The sequence below is a fragment of the Amblyomma mixtum genome, chromosome 4, assembly GCF_055824585.1.
Source record: "Amblyomma mixtum isolate Tamu chromosome 4, ASM5582458v1, whole genome shotgun sequence".
NCBI classification, from domain to species: Eukaryota; Metazoa; Arthropoda; class Arachnida; order Ixodida; family Ixodidae; genus Amblyomma; species Amblyomma mixtum.
Window position 1 is genome coordinate 91,728,010 of NC_143015.1, and position 5,961 is coordinate 91,733,970.

Sequence of the window (5,961 nt, forward strand, 5' to 3'; positions counted from 1 at the left end):
GTCGCGATGTCAGGAGCACCTGGTCTCTGATATCAGTTACGTTGTAACCAACGCTTTTCCATTCAAGAATCAGTGGAGCACAATTTCGGTGTTGTGTCGCATATTTTGGCGAATGAGTTTAATAACGTTTTTTCCGCTGAGCAACGGGTCGCAGTCCAAACTGTGAGCTCGACGAAAATTACAAAAAGCGTATCGCCATCGGCTTTCCTTCCTCTTATGACAGAATCTGATCTTTTCAGCATTTTGTCTAGTCTGAAACGTAACAAATCTGCCGGACTTGACAACATTTTCATAGGTGATCTGATAAGAAACATTACAGCTCTGAAAAATGTTTTGCTGCTTATCTTAAACGGCATAATTAAGAGTGGTACATGGCCAGAATCACTGAAGAGCGCTCGCGTTGTTCCTCTGTACAAAAGTGGAAAGAAGAATGATATTGCAAACTATCGCCCTATATCTATTCTTTCCTGCGTATCCCAGATATTGGAAAAACATGTACTTTCTGTAATGAATGCTTTTATTACTAAACATGACCTAATGAGTGGGAATCAGTACGGTTTTGTCAGCGGGTCAGGAACACAGGTGCTATTGGAAAATCTCTCCGATTTGCTGCATCAAAGCCTGGAGAACAATGAGGTAGCATTCGCACTTTTTTTGGACGTAAAAAGAGCTTTCAACACGGTAAATCATCAAATTTTGTGTTCTCAACTGTACTCGTATGGATTTAGGGGTTCTTTTTTGTATTTAATTGAAAACTATCTTCACAATCGTTCTCAAGCAGTCACGTTTGGGCCTATCTGCAGTGACGCTGTAAAAGTGCTGTGTGGTGTCCCGCAAGGGTCCGTTTTATCTCCTTTGTTGTTTATATGTGAATGACATATGTGACCATGTGAAATCATCCACCATATTCCTTTACGCCGATGACCCTTTACTAGTCTCAAGCAACCCTGATTTTTCATATGCCCTGGCTAACCTCCAGGAGGACGCTATTAAAGTTAGTGATTGGTTTGCCTCAAATTTAATACAAATAAATAACACCAAATCCAGACTAGTCTGTTTTCGTAACCCGCATAAAGATGTACCAAGTGCAGGTTCCATATATTTACACACCTCATACTGCTCTTTGTGATCTTGTCAACCTATAATTAGCGTCCCGTCGGTTAAGTATCTTGGTATATACATAGACAGTGATTTGGCATGGAATACTCAGATGGCTCACATTTGTAAGAAACTCAGAAGTGTTGCATGCTTGTTGTTTAATTTGCGAAGTATGATGCCATTTTCTGTGAGAAAATTAGTCGCCCAGGCTCTGGGGTATAGTGTCTTGAGATACGGTATGTGTTGTTTTTTTTTAACTGCTCTTTCACATGGAAATGTCGTGTTAATAGGATTTTGAAAAACATTGCTACAAGCGTTCTCTACTTGCCGCAGGAAAATCTGCCCAACAGTGTCTTTACCGCAGCCGGTTTGCCTTCTTTTGACAATCTTTTTAAACAAATTCTAGTACTGAAATATTTTTGGAATAGCGCATACAGACACATAAATACGAAACCGGTACCGTTGAGACATGATCCTCGCTATCATAAACCGAGAGTGCGCACTCACTACGGCAAAGCAACTAGAAAATATCACGTGCCAGCTATCTTCAACGAATTACCGGATGATTTATATTCTTTAACCACCCGCAAAAAACTGCGTGTTGCTGTTCAAGCGTTAGAGAATCTTTAACATGTACTAAAATCTTATCAGTGCTTTTTCATTCTTTCCGTGCCAAAATTTTTGTGTTCTTCATGTTTACGTCTTTTAATTTTCTTTTGCCTCTGATGGAGCTCTGATGTAGCGCGAAGATTGCCGCGGCTGCCGGTTGTCGCCGCACAAGCCCTCTTGTGGCTTCGGCGCTTCCCTTTCTTTGTATGTTCAGATTATGCTGAATAAAGATTATTATTATTATTATTATTATTATGACGGAGCCGTCATGATATTGAGATTGCCGATATTGCATTCACAGTTTTAAAGGCACTATGGCCTTGAGTTTTGAGCAGTGCGCTGTGTTTGAAGCCTGGAACCGGCGCGCACAGGGTGCGCTCGTGTTTGCTTACGTGGCTTTATCTCGATGTTTTATTGCACGCTGCCTACGCACGTTCCGCGCTATCTTCGTTCGTTGACTGGCGTCTCAAAAACTCGGGTAAAACTCGGGCGAGAGCAGACTTCGGGCCTTCCAGCATAGCACCTCGTAGTTATGGGCATGGCACCAAGATCTGATTACACTGCCTTAAACCGCAATTTAGGAGTAGTTACGACGACCATGGTTCTTGTGTCCTTGGAGATGGAGTGTCATTTGCTGTGTGCACTAACATCGCACAGTACACGAGCCTCTAGAATTTCTCCTCCAAAGAAATTCAACCGCCGCGGCCGGGATCGAACCCGCGTCTTTCGAGTCAGCAGCCGAGCGCCATAACCACAGCCACCGCGGCGGCAAACCTCCAGTGGGCCCGTTGATCTATACAAGGTTCTCTCCAGCTATACAGGACGCCCATATCATCGCGCTGAAGCCGCTGGGGAGGAGCGACGTAATGAAAATACCTGCGCGACTTTTGCCTTTCTTGAGATGTCGTTGGGCCTCAGTAAAAGAATATCAGAAAATGTGGCTGGATTTGACAATGTGCTAACCCCGGGCGTGCTTCGGCACGCTTAATGACCTAATTTTCCTGTTACTCCCTTCTCTCCTTCAGCTTTATATAGCGATCCCTTTCCCTCAGTGTATGGTAGCAAACTGATTTCTTCAGGTTAACCTCCTTGCTCTTCCTTCTCTTCTTACACCTGAATTCATACGTGTTTAACTCCTTGGGTGTTCTTCAAATACAACTCAAGGCCTCGGGATAAGCGGCAGTTAGATTATAATCCGCCACCATGATGAACATATTCAATGAACCCTCGCTGAAAATCTGTGCCACTGTCCTCACATTTGGTTGCCTTCCGCATGCCCTGCCTAAATGTGCTCCCAGCAGCTAACGATAGAGATTTCGAGGAAAAGGGTTATGGGTGTTTAACGTCCCAAAGCGACTGAGGCTATGAGGGACGCCGTAGTGAAGGGCTCCGGAAATTTCTACCACCTGGGGTTCTTTAACGTGCACTGACATCGCACAGTACACGGAAAGAAAAGGAAACAATGGGAACGGCATTCACTGGCACCTCCACTACACTGTGCTGTTATGTGACCCAAAATAAGCATTGTGAGTTAAAATAGCATGCATGATTTAACGGCCTTGTGCGTGTGCTAAGGCAGCAGCTATTGTTTGCGGCTTGCGAAAAAACAGTTGCGACCTCCGAGCCGCTAGCCTCTATTCAATGCGATTCAGAAGTTGGGAGCAAGGTATCGTCTGAAACAGGGACCTTTTATTTCAGGTCAACACGTGCTGAATAGCTCTGCTCCGAAGGCTATTATTCTGAAAAACATGCGGCATAGAACGAGAGGATTCGTGGTGGTTCGACAAAGCTATAATCCTCCTGATTAGAAACTTCGTACAACTCGCCGCGATGGCATAGCGCCTAAGTTGTTGTGCTGCTGAATGCAAGTTCTCTAGTTCCATTATCTGCAGTTGTTCCAGAATTTCGACGGGGGTAAATGCGGAGAGTGCTTTTGCCGACAACTTAGTGTGGATTAAACAACACAAAGTGGTTGAAAAGTGCATTTCGTTGTTTCGTATTTGGCATTCAGTTTTGCATACAACTGTGTGCAATGCTCCCTGGGGGTAGAAATCGTTCGTGAAGGCAAAAATTTCAAGACCATACTGCTCAGCTTAGCTCGGTGCTATCCTGATCCCATGGACGGCAACCGAAAAAAAAAACAGACTTTGCACTCGTTCGAATGCTTACTCTGCCTTGGCGCTGCCGTAAATGCATTTCAAAACGGTTACTGACTCGCGCTGATGTCACTAAGCATTTAACACGGCTTTGTGGCGTCCGTCGGGGAGCACAAAAGCGGCGCGAACAGAGGCCATGAAATGGTGGCTTTATGTTGTTTGCTGTGTCAACCTGTGGCGTCGAATATGAGAATGCCTCGTGACGGGTCAGCTGTCTGCATTGCGCAAATGAAAAAGAAAGTTTTGTAGAAGATAACAGGCCGCTGTTAAATCGTAAGGCCGATAAATAACAGCAACATGCCAGTTTGTCGTTGCCTGCACATTTATGCGATTCGTATGTACTTTAGTAGGCGTGTCTATAAAAATAATCTTTCGGCACGATTACTTTAGGCTTTAATGCGTACATGTTACTGCGCAGCAGTCGTCGGGGATTTTGTGTGGCTGAACAAGGCAGTTTTGTGTGTAATAATGTATTTTTGTAAGCACTGAAGCGCTTTCACAGCTGGATATCGTTGACGTCGATGGTGCGATTCTTCTTCGCCAGTTTTCACACCTAGGCCTTGGTGGCGAATATCGTTATCGAGTACCGAGTAACGTAATCGTCAGTTTCATAGCGCTACCCAGGTGTCGACTAACAACACTTTATGAAGCGTGCAAGAGACTTTTGAGGATCTGTTAGAAATCCGCCACCGACACTCAACCTGAGAGCGGGTCGTAAATATCTGGACTGTAAACTTCCGACAATACCTGTGAATTGGTATAGTGGCTCCAGGGGCAACGAAGAGAGAATCTGTCTTAAAAACCGCTCATCACTTTGACCTCTCCTAGCGGCTACAGGCGCTACAATTGCTGTTACGCTTCTTGGATGCATTCTTTCTACGAAGGTGAAGCAGCTCCCAAAGCTCTTCACCAAAAGCACTGACATGCCTGGTCGCTTTCTATGCTAATGTTATAAGCTTGCTTGGATGAGTCACCAACTCTAGCTAACTTTCGCCCTTAATGTCAGATTCAGGATAGTCGCTCAATAGTTATATTCAGTTCGCGGTGACAGTTCATGTCCTCCTTGTGAAATGTCCATGCGTGATTCTCGCGGCGTACTCAATATAACTGCGCCCTGTTTTCCACTCGGTTTACATACGCTCCCAAGAAAGCAACTGAGCCGTACACCGACTGAGAGGTGTAACTAGAATCTGCTTATGTTTTGTTCATCTGATAGCAGAGCTGTTGCCGCTTTTTCATGCTCACAGTTCATTGCAGTGTTCAGTTATAGTCGGGACCAAGCTCTATATTCTGTAGAGTTTAATTTTTAATTTATTCAGTGTTGCCTTTACAATAATAAAATTGGCTATGGTCATTTAAAATGCATGGGACGAACCACATCGCGTCTAAATACGTACAGTCTTTGTCAAAAGTAACCAGGCTCCACGTTTTTCTTCACAGTCGGATATTAAAGTTATTATGCCAGCCCTCAAGCTCTAATTCTCTGTATGGCAAGGATAACCCCTGTTCTCACCTTCAAAGAACTTTTTGATCTTTATGGAAGCCGTGAGGACTCTGTTATACAAATTAGAAGCAAACCATGGGGCCTGGTTACTTTTGACAAAGACTGTACGTTAGGATAGCCGTGACATCACAACCGTAAAAGAACAGTTTTTTGTACTAGCCTAAGCAATGTATTATGCTACCGCCGTTACAATGTGTGGGCTGGAATCGTTTCCACTGATTCTAGACGAGCACTGTAGAGCTGCGCGTATGATGTACTTAACGCATTGTAAGGAGAATTTCTACTTCTACTGTTTCTACAGTAATGACTACATTTTACATGTTGGCGGACAAACACGAGCTACCAGTAGGAGCATTGCACCACCTTATCACTACAACACACACGGTTCTACAGTTTTTCAGCAAAAGCACCTGCGCCGCACTTCTTATGGCCACCGGTTTGAGAAATCTGTTTTCTAATAATAAAGTCCATTTCAGTGGTGCAGAACGTCAGTTAGAATGTTCTGTAACAGGAAAGCGGGAGCAAAAGGCAGCACATGTTCTCTCTGGATCCATTTTTGACGCCTCGAGAGCAGCAGGCATGCTTTGCAGGCAC